The sequence below is a fragment of the Hippoglossus stenolepis genome, chromosome 17, assembly GCF_022539355.2.
Source record: "Hippoglossus stenolepis isolate QCI-W04-F060 chromosome 17, HSTE1.2, whole genome shotgun sequence".
Classification (NCBI taxonomy): domain Eukaryota; kingdom Metazoa; phylum Chordata; class Actinopteri; order Pleuronectiformes; family Pleuronectidae; genus Hippoglossus; species Hippoglossus stenolepis.
Genome location: NC_061499.1, coordinates 3795862 through 3810870, shown reverse-complemented (window position 1 = coordinate 3810870; position 15009 = coordinate 3795862). Strand labels below are relative to the sequence as shown.

Genomic DNA, 15009 nt, shown 5'->3' with positions numbered 1-15009 from the left:
GAAGTAACATCAAATTACACACAATGATGAGTTGTTGTCACACACGGACACACAACACGAGCAGTAGTACAAAATTAGTTTTCCAGATGTGTAAATCGCAGTAACACAATTTCAAGTTTTCATTTTTACAGTGTAGAAACTGAACGTTGAGGCTCAATTTCTCTTCTTGTTGGGTTTTTATAGATAAATGTTACATTAAGCTGCTTTGCTGTTTCATTCCTTTTGTACTTCTGTTTTTAATAAAGTCTCTGATGTTCTGCCTCTTTGTGATTCAACGTGTAGAAAAGTTCAACACATCTGTGAAAGTTCAAATGTTCATTATTGTCCCAGAGAATAAATTAATGTGGATTTGACCTGTAAGAGCAGCAAGGAAAAAGCTATTTGGTCAAACCTGTGACTCTCAACAGGAAAATCACAAAGACATTTTACACATGACAAGAAAATGATTGTGGTGGTTTTATTATGAAGTAAATTCTCATGTTTGATTTGCTGCTGTCTTTAATAATCTCATTATTATTATTATACAGTTGTTTTTGTAGTCGTGTGTAAAACCACTTTGTGATCTCTCGCTCACACTCACTCTACACAAACACATCCTCACGAGCAGATCTTTACTTTCACTTTTCCTTTCACCAAGTTTTAAGTGACGTGGAGGCTGATCCTCAATTCCCATTGGCTCAGAGGATGTCCCCGCCTCACAGTTTGTCCTCGTCTCCCCTGGTTTTCGTCTCTTTTCTCCACGGTCCGTCTCTCTGTGGAGAAAAGAGCTCATCTACCTTCAGTCCAGCAAAGAGGAATACACCACCGCTCACCATGTTCACTGTACTGTCCCTGCTTCTACTGGCAGGAGCACACAGCGCGACGGCACGTGAGTTAAAGTCCACGTTTCTACTTTATTTGATTGTGTTTGGTCGATTTGAAGTGAAAGGAAAAATTCTCCATGTTTTTAAAAGACACTAAAATGATTTCAGGTCTATTGTAATGTTTGATGTTTGAAGTTTAGTAACGTTTCAAAGACATGATTTAAAAGTTCATGTTAGTGAATGTCATCGATCTCATGTAAGAAGGAAAGATTATATTCTATTTCTGAAAAGATCAACTGAACAGGGACTTTTCTTTCTTTGGATCCTGACCGTTACTTGACTTCTTACTCTGGTCAGAACCATTAAGATCGACACGGTCCGAGCTGGTTCTGGACAAAATGACTCAGCGATTCTGAAGCGAAAGAGTCCAACAGACTCCGATGAATCAGGAAACAGTGAAAAACGAAGCAACGTTTAAACTCAGCGATAAAACAAAGAGTTTCTTGTCTTGTGCACATTATGAACTTTATTATTTCAGACTTAGTTGTTCATGATGTGTCTCATGTTTCATGTTGGTTTATAAAAAGTTGTGAAGAAATAACAGGTTCAGTCTGTTGATATGAATCAAGACTGTTATTTATGTAAATATATATATTTTAACATCATTTTAGTTATTTATGAGGGTTAGGGTTAGGAGGGTTTGGCACGGCTCAGACCAACCTATTTGCATCAGCAGAGACAACCCACTGCAGGATGTGGTTCTCTCTGAAAGTCAAGGGAGGTCCTCTAGGCCTAGATGCACTATCTCAAGAATGGCCGGAAGAGTTGTTGTACACTTTTCCTCCATTCCCTCTGATTCCCCAGGTACTCAACCGGATCGCCTCGGGCCACTACGAGGTGCTGTTAATAGCCCCCAGGTGGCCAGGGAGGCATTGGTTCCCAACGCTCCTTCGCCTGGTTCACGGTCATGGCCCCTGCCAGTCAGGGCAGACCTCCTCTCACAGGCAGAAGGTCAGATATGGCACCCCAGATCACACATCCCCCCCTAACCCTCTCAGTGCCTCTCTCAGGGGTTAGATGAGGCTGTCCTGAGGACCATAGACAATGCCCGGTATCCCTCCACTCGGGCTAACTACGGCCAAAAGTGGAGGGTGTTTTCTAGATGGTGTCACAACAGACAGGAAAATCCAGCCACTTGTTCTATTGAGCTGGTTCTCCGCTTCCTTCAGTCACTTTTGGACTCGAACAGGGCGCCCAGCACTATTAAGGTATACACTGCTGCAATTTCTTTCTTCCACAAGACAGTTGGAGATGTTACAGTTGGGAGACATCCTTTAGTGTCTCAGTTCAATAAAGGAGCATACCGCCTGCGACCAAGCAGGGCTCCCAGGGCTCCATCATGGGAACTCCCCTTGGTATTACGGTCCCTGATGCAGTCTCCCTATGAACCCATAGGGTAATCCAGCCTTAAGTTTCTGTCTCACAACGCAGCTTTCCTCCTGGCTATTTGCTCTGCCAAGAGGGTGAGTGAGTTGCATGCTCTGTCTGTAAGTGACGATTGTTTAAGATGGAGGGCAGGTGACTCAGGGGTGTCTCTCTGGACAAACCCCTTGTTGTTGCCTAAAGTCATAAATCCTCAGATGGTAAATCAGGTGGTTGGATCAGCACTTTTCCACCTGATCCAGCTCTACTGCAGGAGGAAGCCGGCCTGCCTACTTTGTGCCCAGTAAGGGCGCTAAAGGCTTAAATTGCACGCACACAGTCTTTGAGGGGCTCACACTCTGTTATTTGTCTGTTTTGGTGGTAAAAAAGTCAGTCACCCTGTGTCTAAACAGTGTTTGTCCCATTGGATTGTTAACACTATCGCTGAGGCCTATTCTGGCCAGAACCTACCAGTCCCAGATACCTTGGTAGCTCATTCCACCAGGAGTGTGGCCACCTCCTGGGCTTCTTTGAGGGGGGTCCCTCTTTCAGACAAGGAGAACACGCTCAGCGGGGTGCTTCATGGCCGGCGAGCCCAGCCCCCTAAGGTCACTCACGTGACTTTGTTGTCATATGGTCTCGAGGATAGGGAGATGAGGGCATCATTCAAGGTAAAGACCGTGGTGACGGTCATCGTTCGGTCTCATAGATCCATAGTTATAGTCATAACTTACGTTATTCATCTAAACTGTGTAAACTGACAAATATGGCGACGACTCAGGTTTGGGTTTTTTATTGTAGACGGTAGATGGCGCTGTTTCGATAGTAACAGGAAGCTGCTGAGGACAAACAGCTTCCTGCTTTGTTGGTACAATGTTCAACATCATTTAGGCTGATAAAGACCGTGTGACGGTTCTGTACAAAGCAGCGACTCAGTTGCAAAAGGAAGCACGGGAGACAAAAAATAAAGTACAAAATAAAACTTTACTTTAGCAATCCAGAGGTCATACACGGGTAGGCAGTCAGAGAAGCAAACAAGTCCATTCAGGGAAAAGGCACAAAATCCAAAGTCGGTAATCCAGGCAGAGTCCAAAACCAGGTAAGCAAACACACAGAACTTAACGCTGGAGAGCATGAACACACGAAGGAGACAATGACAATCTGGCAGAGGGTGAGGGGAAACACAGGGTATAAATAGGGAAAGCTTAATGACAAACAAGGTACAGGTGTGTGGGGAAACCAACAGGAAGTAGAACTAGACACTAGACACAAGAACCCAGACAACAAAATAAAACAGGAAGTGAATACAAACAGACACAGACTGAACAGATTATTACAGACTGTGAGTAACATCACTGACATGAGATATTACTAATTAATGATCTGTTATCAATGTGACCTCCTCCTCCAATACAATCAACACACATTGTTACTCACACAAAACACAAATTCATCTCTAATGTAAATGATGTCAGTGAAAAGAAGCAGGGAGACAAAGAATCAGGACGAGGCTGCCTCCATGATGAATACATGACAGATGTCTGTTAATACTTTCTAATGTGATAACATCTGCACTGAAGCCTGACTGCTTGATGTGAGTCTGTCACAGATATGAAGGTATCAGCCTTTATGTTTGCACACATGCACCAAGTGTATTTTTACACAATAAACAAAGAAGATGTGCATTTATCTTTACATTTAAAAAAATGTATCCAAAAAAACATACGTTTATTTTCTTAATTCAAGTTCTGTTTGGATGCATTATCAGATTTATAGTTATTTATAATGAAGCTTATGTTCAACATTGAAACATCAAGTCTCAATTACATGTCTTTGTCACAAGTATTTGACTTTGACATCTTAGGAATCAGAGCCAAACATACAGATGAATTATCTTCAGTCGATGGATCTGAATCAGAAATGTTGTTGACAACCTAATGAACATGTTGTCTTATTGTTATTGTTGTCGAATATTTTCTGAGTCTATACATTTAAAAATACTCAAGCCCTTCCTGTAACAATGTCCCATTTTGTTTTGTTAACTGGGTCCAGTATAAATGTATATGTGTATATATGGATAAATATATATTGATATATAAAGAGAGAGAAACCAACTATTTAAGGACTTTAAGAATAAAAGTCTCAAAGAGTAACTGGAAATTGAAGTAGTTTTCACTTCACATTAAATATTCTGCAGTAGAAAATATTTGTTTCTAATATTAAACATTTGAGTCGTTAGATTGAATCCATTTTTAAGACGTAGCAGAATATTCAAAGTAAAGAGAGTCTGGACTCTGGAGCAGACGTTTTATCTATGAATGTGTTTTTGTGTTTGTTTACCTCACAACAGCTGAAGTTGTCTTGAATGAGCTTCATGTCTTCTTGACTCTGAGTGATTTATAAAACAGTCTGAAAACTAAAGTCATGACTTGAACTTTTTCTTGCAGGGATTCACTCTCTGAAGTATTTCTACAGTGTGTCCTCTCAAGTCTCAAACTTTCCAGAGTTTGTGGCTGTTGGTTTGGTTGATGACGTTCAGATGATTCACTATGACAGCAACACAAAGAAAGCAGAACCCAAACAGGACTGGATGTTAAAAGAAACTGATTCACAGTTCTGGGAGAGGCAGACTGGGATCTTTTTGGGTCACCAGCAGTGGTTCAAAGCCAACATTGAAGTCGCAAAGGAACTCTTCAACCAAACTGGAGGTTTGTTTACATTTCACTCTCTAATAATAACACAACACACACATACACACACTCTCTCTCACACTCTCACACACATAAACACGCTCACACAAACACACATACACATTAACACACAATCACAGTCACAGTCCCACACACTCACACACATGAAAACACATACAATTTTTTTCCCCGATTAGATTCACCCAAACACAGAGTCAAAGCCAGAAGACATTTATATACTGTAGTGCTGAAAAAGACATTTAACTTATGACTTGATCAGCAGAAAATAATAAAGATCAACAACTGTGAATTAGTTGTTATCAGTAAACTCTGTGGAAGGATGTGTTGTGGGTCAGAGAAGAACTCATGAAACTCAGCAGCAGATCAGGGGCTGATCCAGGAACAGCTTTTATCTCTTTAGGTTTTTCAACGTTTTCCTTGATTTTCAGAGAGTAACTCGCGGATCTTGATGAAACAAATAGGACACGTTTAGGGGACTGATATTTATGAGTGACTGTTGGGCCTTGGTGGAGGTTTGTACTGTGTGTGTGTGTGTGTGTGTGTGTGTGTGTGTGTGTGTGTGTGTGTGTGTGTGTGTGTGTGTGTGTGTGTGTGTGTGTGTGTGTGTGTCACTCTGTGTGTCTCTCTGTGTGTGTCTCTCTGTGTGTGTGTGTGGTGAAGATGTGATGATAACAGCTCAGATCTCTGTCTCTCTCTCAGATGTTCACATTGACCAGTACATGTACGGCTGTGAATGGGACGATGAGACTGGAGAAGTTAATGGTTATGAGCAGTATGGTTATGATGGAGAAGACTTCTTATCATATGACCTGGAGACAGAGACGTGGATCGCTCCAACACCAAAGAGTTTTATCGTCAAACTGAAGTGGGATCAGGATAAAGCTGATCTTGCATATCGTAAGTATTACTACCTCCAGGAGTGTCCTTCATCGCTGAAGAAGTTCCTGGAGCAGGGGAGGAGCTCTCTGCTGAGAACAGGTGACATCACAGAACCTCCATCAACTTAATGTTCCTCTTTCTTTCTCTGTGGCAGCGAACGAGAGAAATACACAGAAGCTGGGACTCAGTCTGCTCACTGTCTGTTATCATCTCTCTCTCCTCTCCCTCTCTCTGTCTCTCCTCCTCTCTCTCTCTCTCTCTCTCTCTCTCTCTCTCCCTCTCTGTCTCTCTCTCTCCCTCTCTCTCTCTCTCTCTCTCTCTCTCTCTCTCTCTCTCTCTCTCTCTGCTCTTTTCATGCCTCCGCTCTGGTGACACCTAGTGGCCGCAGGCATCATGCTCTCGGGTCGTCCGTCCCATTGCTCTGAACACGATATCTCCAGAATGCTTTGAGGGAATCTCCTCAAATTTGGTGCAAACATTCACTTTGACTCAAGGATTAACTCACTTGATTTTAGTAGCCAAAGGTCAAGGTCAATGTGGCCTCAAACAATAGTTTTTTCTTGAATGTGATATCTTAACATCAGCTTGAAGGAATTTCTTCAAATTTAGCACAAACATTCACTTTGACTCACAAATGAACTGAAAACATTTTGGTGGACAAAGGTCAAAAGGTCAAGGTCACGGTAGCTGCACAAAGTATATTTATGTTTTTTTTAACATGATATCGCAAGATCAGCTTCAGATTTGGTACAAACTTTCACATGGACTCAAAGATTGATTGGTTTTGATTAGATTTTGGTGCCTGGAGGTCAAAGGTCAAGGTCACAGTGACCCATGTTACTGTGAATGTGACATAATAGCACTGCCCTAGGAACTTCATTACATCTGGCACAGTTCACTTGGAGTCACTGATGAATGGATTAGACCGGTCCTCTGAAGGATGCCGCCCTGAATTGAGACCCAGCCGAGTGTCCTCCTCCTCACTGCCCGACCAACCTGCACTCACTTTGCACTTTAACAAAAATACCAACATTAATCAGAAGTGATCAGGACCTGTCCACTACAGGAAGTTTACTTCATAAATACTGTGATATAAAACCTGTCAATAAATACTGTGATATTACTTTTACGTCATATCGTCCACCCCAGTGTCTTTGCATCACTTCAGCCTCTGTCTCTCACTCACATCTCACAGTTTGTTCACTTGTCTCGTATATTAACAGACATGACTAATGCAAAATAAATGGAATCAAACAGGAATGATATTATTAGTTTGCAATACATTATAATAACCCATAAACTGTCTTTCTTTTTCCTCCCCAGAGCTTCCCAGGATTTCTCTTCTCCAGAAGTCTCCTCCTCTCCAGTCAGCTGCCACGCTACAGGTTTCTACCGACAGCGCCATGTTGTTCTGGAGGAAAGACGGGAGGAGCTTCATGAGGACGTGGACCTCGGAGAGGTCCTCCCCAACCATGACGGGACCTTCCAGATGAGCGCTGACCTGAAGGTTTCATCCATCTCCCCTGAAGACTGGAGGAGGTACGACTGTGTGTTCCAGATCTCTGGTGTGAAGGAGGGCATCGTCACCAAACTGGACAAAGACTCAGTCGAGTCCAACAGAGGTGAAACTTGAACCAGTGATGACGCTGAGAAACACACATTTCATCTACAGTAACAGTCCTGCAGGTCATGTTGGCTGATGTGTAGCAGGAGAAGTTTTCTTTCATCAATGTATATAAATAAATGTATAGATTTATGTGCAAGATGGCGCGTCGTATCTGGATATTTGCCATTTCTGGAAAGTGGAGGAAGTGAGACGTGTCGTCTGTGTTTATTTCATTAGTCTATGATTTCAACATGTGAACATTATAGTCACTGTTAAGACTCGACTGCTGCTCTGTTGTAGAAGATGAGTCCATGAAATGATTTAGTTACTGAAGTAAAGTTTAAGACAAACCAGCGTGAATAAGCACAGATAAGTCATTATGTACAGAAGAAAACTGAAAGTAGAAACAACAGCAGGACAAACTCACACGTTAGTGTCTGTGTGTGTTTGTTGTGTCTCAGGACAGGATTGTGGTTCAGGGAGATTCTTGTCGTCCAACCTGCTTCATCTGTTCAGGTTGTGATGCTTTGTTTTTATTCCGCTCAACAGAGAAGCCCACCAACGTGACCACCATCATCATCGCTGCAGTGGTCGCCTCGCTGTCGCCAGCGCTGTCATTGGACTCATCGTGTACAGGAAGAAGAAAGGTGAGAGACCAACACAGAAGCTTTGTCCAATATTTTTCTGGTGTTTTGATTTTAGACTTTCTAATTAATGCTCGTTCAGATCAAACCTCACGAAACAAACTTCAGTTCCTCACACACCAACATCTGTTTCAGAGCTGCAGGGTTCACACAAAGTTTTCTAACTTCCTCTGCACCAAGACTGTTTATAAAAGCTCTGCACACAGCGTCCAGCACACAAACAATAAGAAGTGACAGTATGTTGTCGATCGCTTGAGGAGGATCGCCACTAGAGAAAAACATGACACAATTCAGTTTGTGTTTTTACTGTAATAACTGAAATCATTTGTATTTTCTTTTATTTCAGCCCAATGTCCCTCACCTCGTAAGTAAAACTTCTACTTCTATTCTGTTTTCTTTTATACTAACATGCTTTATGAGGACATCACGTCACGTTTGCACAGCAGCTGAAAGTACTAACATGTCCAGTTTTATAAACACCCCTAACACCTCTTGTCCACTTTGTACTTGTCCACTTTGTAATTGGTCCACTTTGTACTGGTCTACACTGCGACAGTCAGGAGGCGCGAGGTTTTCAGGCTGTTCATCCGTTTGCCCCATCTTGTGAACACGACATCTCAGGAATGCCTCGAGGAATTTCTTCAAATGTTCACTCAGGCCTTGTCTACACTACTGCCCATATTTATTTCATTGGATACGAGGCTCCCCACAGGAACCGGACCCAGTGCAGGACTCTAGTAAACCCTCTGTAGATTAGATAGGGTTGATTTTGTGCTGAAGAGAGTTTTCAGGACTGTTCCCTGCAGTGTTGGTGGTTTGTAATAAAAGTGTCTGTTCAGAGGAGGATGGACTAACGATGTGTTTCTGACCTCACAGCTGGAAAAGATCCAGGTGCCTTACAGCCGCTGAGATCAGATGAACAAGGTTCTAATTCTCCAAGTGAGACGTCCTCCTGAACACAGTGAGTTGCTTCATCTGTTCAACAAAACTGCCTCAAACTAAGTGCAAAGTAACATATGTGTGATCATGTGTAAAACCTCTGTTTTAATTAGAAATAAAACAATCTGCTGAGAGCAAGGCACAGATCAGAAACCTTCACGTTAATAGGACAGATTAAATGTTGAATTAAAACTCAAATATCAGCAGTGACACAACAATTACAATGTTAATAAACCCAATATTAAGGGCTTATCAATTTAAGATTAGTGTATTTTTTCTGAGTAAGCTTTAATTTCACTGAGAGAATCATGGAAATATTAGGTCTCAATACTGTAAATACATAAAATACGTGGCTTTGTGGAACTGAACATTTCATTTTTATTTATTTTTTCTCTCTTTAGGTTTATGGACGAGAAGCAGTGTCACCACAGTCTCCCCCTTACGCTGGGAACTCATTGATTATTCATCACTCAAATCATAAACTGATATTCAGGGTCAGACATTGATTGAAATACAAACAACACAACTGACAAATATGAAAAATAAATGGTGGCGTCGATTAAATTTGATCTTTTAGTTAAAAATAAGAAATGTAATCTTCCCTCTGATAAATGTTTGTTTAAATATTGGTAAATCAAATGAGGATTATTACTTTTTCTTTACCTGGAGTGAAGTAAAACACATTTTCAAAAACAATGAAAGTATCACAACACTGTTCACATGCAGTTAATTTAAAGATCATCGTAGTTACAGTTTTATATTCCTGGTGTTGGGGCATCCTTGTAAAATCATTTAAATAATACAAATCTAAATGTACATATATAGACACCAACACATCCACATCTTAGGGTCTGGAAATATAATCTGTCTCATGATTCCATAAATCTGTTTGTATGTAAATGTTACATTAAGCTGCTTTGCTGTTTCCTTCCTTTTGTACTTCTGTTTTTAATAAAGTCTCTGATGTTCTCTGGGATTTCTGCCTCTTTGTGATTCAACGTGTAGAAAAGTTCAACACATCTGTGAAAGTTCAAATGTTCATTATTGTCCCGAGAATAAACTAATGTGGATTTGACCTGTAAGAGCAGAAAGGAAAAAGCTATTTGGTCAAACCTGTGAGTCTCAACAGGAAAACGACAAAGACATTTTACACATGACAAGAAAATGATTGTGGTGGTTTTATTATGAAGGAAATTCTCATGTTTGATTTGCTGCTGTCTTTAATAATCTCATTATTATTATTATACAGTTGTTTTTGTAGTCGTGTGTAAAACCACTTTGTGATTGAGTTTGTTTTCATTATCAGACATGAGCAGATCCACTTATCTCTCGCTCACACTCACTCAGATCAGAGCGGTGCTTTGCTTCTTCCTGGAAAAACTGAAATCTGCCCTGAAACTGATGACATCGGAACTGTAAAGGCTGATCCTAAATTCCCATTGGCTCAGAGGATGTCCCCGCCCCACAGTTTGTCCTCGTCTCCCCTGGTTTCCGTCTCTTTTCGCCACAGTCCGTCTCTCTGTGAAGAAAAGAGCTCATCTACCTTCAGCCCAGCAAAGAGGAATACACCACCGCTCACCATGTTCACTGTACTGTCCCTGCTTCTACTGGCAGGAGCACACAGCGCGACGGCACGTGAGTTAAAGTCCACGTTTCTACTTTATTTTATTGTATTTGGTCGATTTGAAGTGAAAGGAAAAATGCTCCATGTTTTTAAAAGACACTAAAATGATTTCAGGTCTATTGTAATGTTTGATGTTTGGTTCCTTCGTTGCAGATTTGAGAAGTTTAATAACGTTTCAAAGAAATGATTTAAAAGTTCATGTTAGTGAATGTCATCGATCTCATGTAAGAAGGAAAGCTTCAGTGTTGTGCAAGTTCACACCTCTCAGGAACTAGTTCAAAGTTCAGTTCATACAAGTAAACATGAATAGTTCATAGTTCACCATTTAAATTCTGAACTAGTTCATAGTTCAGTTCATTTCATAGTTTTAAGGTGGAAAGTGAGAATGAAAGACTTAACTTGTTTTTTAAAGAAAACTTTATCCATCACTACCCCTTGCCTTAAACTGTACTTCATATGTATCAATTCCTAAAACGAATGTTTTTTTAGTTTTTTTTTAATTATTGCTAATTGTTTAGTTTATTTATTCATACCCTGCAAACAAACGGCACAACAAATCATAGTGCTATGCCTTGCTATGAAACCAATTATTAGGCTAGACCTTAAATTCTATCATTTAAATTTATAAAATAAATGTGTGGACAGAGGACAAAAAGTTTTTTGGGGGGTTTGTTTTATTTGTCTGTTGCACCTACCTTTACATAATGGCTTCAGTTCAATAATGTAGGCTATGTAATATTGTAAAAAAACATGAAATGAAAATGAAATGAAATGAAACATGAAAATCAAGATGGCCATTTTTATCAAACAGCTCAATCAGAATCAGAATGTATTTATTGCCAAGTAGGTTTACACCTACCTGGAATTTGCCTTGGTATATAGGTGCACACAATGAACATAAAACATAAAAACACAATAAGTACTACAATATATAAAAAGATATAAAAAGTAAAGTAAAATGCAAAATGCAAAACAGGAGTGCAATGTGAATGTGCAATGTAATGTGTGTTAATGTAACACAGACTTGAGGCATGGGGGTGGGATAAGAGTCCAAGTCAGGTGGGGGTCCCGGGCCTTGTTGATAAGGCCAACTGCAGCTGGGAAGAAGCTGGTCTTGTGGCGTGAGGTTTTGGTCCTGATGGACCGCAGCCTCCTGCCGGAGGGAAGTACCTTGAAGAGTTTGTGACCCGGGTGGGAAGGATCGGCCACAATCTTACCTGCACGCCTCAGGGTCCTAGAGGCAAACAGGTCCTGTAGAGATGGAAGATTGCAGCCAATCACCTTCTCAGCAGAACGGATGATACGCTGCAGTCTGCCTTTGTCATTGGCAGTGGCAGCAGCGTACCAGATGGTGATGGAGGAGGTGAGGATGGACTCGATGATGCAGGTGTAGAAGTGCACCATCATTGTCTTTGGCAGGTTGAACTTCTTCAGCTGCCGCAGGAAGTACATCCTCTGTTGAGCTCTTTTGGTGAGGGAGCTGATGTTCAGCTCCCACTTGAGGTCCTGGGAGATGATGGTGCCCAGGAAGCGGAAGGACTCGAGTGTCGACTGGGAGTCTCAGGGTGATGGGGGTGGGTGGGGCTGAGTTCCTTCTAAAGTCTACAACCATCTCCACTGTTTTCAGAGCATTGAGCTCCAGGTTGTTCTGACCACACCAGGTCACCAGATGGTCAATCTCCCATCTGTAGGCGGACTCATCCCCACCAGAGATGAGCCCAATGAGGGTGGTGTCGTCCGCGAACTTAAGGAGTTTGACGGACTGGTGACTGGAGGTGCAGCTGTTGGTATACAGGGAGAAGAGTAGAGGGGAAAGAACACAGCCTTGAGGGGAACCGGTGCTTATGGTCCTGGAATCAGAGACATGCTTCCCCAGCCTCACGTGTTGCCTCCTGTCAGACAGGAAGTCTGTGATCCACCTGCAGGTGGAGTCAGGCACACTCAGCTGGGAGAGCTTGTCCTGTAGCAGAGCCGGAATGATGGTGTTGAAGGCAGAGCTGAAGTCCACAAACAGGATCCTGGCGTAGGTTCCTGAGGAGTCCAGGTGCTGGAGGATGAAGTGAAGCCATGTTTACTGCATCATCTACAGACCTGTTGGCTCTGTAGGCAAACTGCAGGGGGTCCAGGAGAGGGTCAGTGATGGCTTTGAGGTGGAACAGCACAAGGCGCTCAAATGCCTTCATCACCACAGAGGTCAGGGCGACGGGTCTGTAATCATTGAGTCCAGTGATCTTTGTTTTTGGGGACAGGGATGATGGTGGAGGTCTTGAAGCAGGCTGGTACGTGGCATGTCTCCAGTGAGGTGTTAAAAATGGCTGTGAACACCGGAGACAGCTGATCAGCACAGTGTTTCAGGATTGATGGAGAGACCGAGTCTGGCCCAGCTGCTTTGCGGGGGTTCTGTCTCCTGAAGAGTCTGTTGATGTCCCTCTCCAGGATGGAGAGAGTCGTCACTCTGATAGGGGAGGAGGGAGGGGGCTCTGAGGTGGGCAGTTGTGGAAAGGCGCAGGCCTTTGCTATGGTGGGGGAGGTACAGTTGATGGGCTGGAGGGTGGTGTCACGGGGGATGGTGTCAGGACTGTCCCATTGTCTTTCAAAGCGACAGTAAAACTCATTCAAGTCATTGGCTAGGCGTGGGTCGTTAGTGGAGTGGGGGGCTCTAGGCTTACAATTTGTAATCTGCCTAAGTCCTTTCCAGACAGAGGCAGAGTCATTGGCTGAGAACTGGTGTTGGAGTTTCTCCGAGTACAGACGTTTAGCTTCTCTCACCTCCTTGCTAAACCTGTATTTCGACTCTATAAACCTGTCTCTGTCCCCACTCCTGAACGCCTCTTCCTTCTCCAACCTTAACTTTTTGAGTTTGGCTGTGAACCAGGGTTTGTCATTGTTGTAACACACCCTGGTGCGTGATGCAACACAGCTGTCCTCACAGAAGCTGATATAAGAAGTCACAGCCTCTGTGTACTCGTCCAGACTGTTTGTAGCAGCCCTGAACACCTCCCAATCTGTACAGTCCAAGCACGCCTGAAGATCCTCCACAGCTTCACTGGTCCACTGCTTTGAAGTCCTCACAACAGGTTTGCAGAGTTTTAGTTTCTGCCTGTATGCAGGAATCAAATGGACCATGACGTGGTCCGAGAGTCCCAGTGCAGCCCGGGGGACGGCGTGATAGGCACTGCTTACTGTGGTGTGTCGTGTTCTTTTTTCCTTAGGTAGAGATGGTAGAGTCGGTCTGGTTCAAAAAAGTATTTATTTAGAAGCAATGAACAGCTACTACATAGCTATGGGCACTCAACGTACAACCCGCAAGCCGCCTAATACCGCCAGGGAAGTCAAGAGTCGCCCCGAGCGGACGACAGGTGCAATATTTATAATAATAGGTAGAACTTCAGCAGGAGGGGGAGTCACGTGGCTAGTGCACAGGCTGGTCCCAGCCTCAAGGCACTGGAATTCGCCAATGATGAGGAGCTGCTCCCAGTTTCATCCCTCCTTTGACAGTAGCTGGGACAAATCTTCACATTCTGACAGTGTTTGGTTTGGTGTTTTAAAACAAGCCTTGAATCGGCTGACAGCTTGTGAGTCTTCAGTATGGCATGCACATTTTCCTATCTGTCCTTCAGACCCTAGTGGCAGCTGCTTGAATTCTTTCTAAGGGTATGTCACAGTTTTTTAAGAAAACAGTGCATTCATGTATGTGTGATGTTTGAATATAGCTAATGGAGTTTAGGCTGTAATATAGTAAGTTAGGTATGAGAACAAGTTAAAGTACAGTTTATTGTCTGCCACAGATGTACAGTCTTCTCAAACAGGCATTATCAGACAGGTGCAAGACTGAACTGCGATGTGAGGCACACACACACACAACCAACTTCAAGATTAAAACCAGCCAGCAACGGCTACTAACAGTCACTATGTGAAGGCCACACATTCTCCCACATATTCAGATTCAGCCCAAACTGCCCCTGCCCCCACCCCTGTCCAACATACTGCACTTGTTTAGTTCAGTTTCATTGCCATCTTCACAGACACATATTCAAAGAAAAACATAGATTTTAGTCTTAACAAATATTCAAAGGAAAACATAGATTTTAGTCTTAACAGGTGTAACAGTGATCCAGAATGTTCTCCTCTCTGGTCGGGCATTTAATAAATTGTTTGTATTTGGGGAGTTCGCGGGTGAGATTTCCTTTGTTAAAGTTGCCGAGGACAATAACTAAGGAGTCCGGGTTAGTCCGTTCCACACACAGTATCTGGTCGGCGAGCATGCGTTGTGCCTCTTGCACGTTAGCCTCCGGTGGAATGTAAACACCGACCAGAATGAATGAAACGAACTCACGGGGGGAGTAGAAGGGTTTGCATTGGATAAAAAAATATTCCAGAT

The 15009-nt window shown here is 42.7% G+C and overlaps 2 pseudogenes; both read left to right on the top strand.

The window, feature by feature from the left end:
* Positions 1–708: 708 nt before the first annotated feature.
* LOC118124631 lies at positions 709–9544 on the top strand (annotated as a pseudogene).
* A 933-nt stretch (positions 9545–10477) lies between these two features.
* The window catches only part of LOC118124614, a 478051-nt pseudogene continuing 473519 nt past the window's right edge, over positions 10478–15009 (top strand).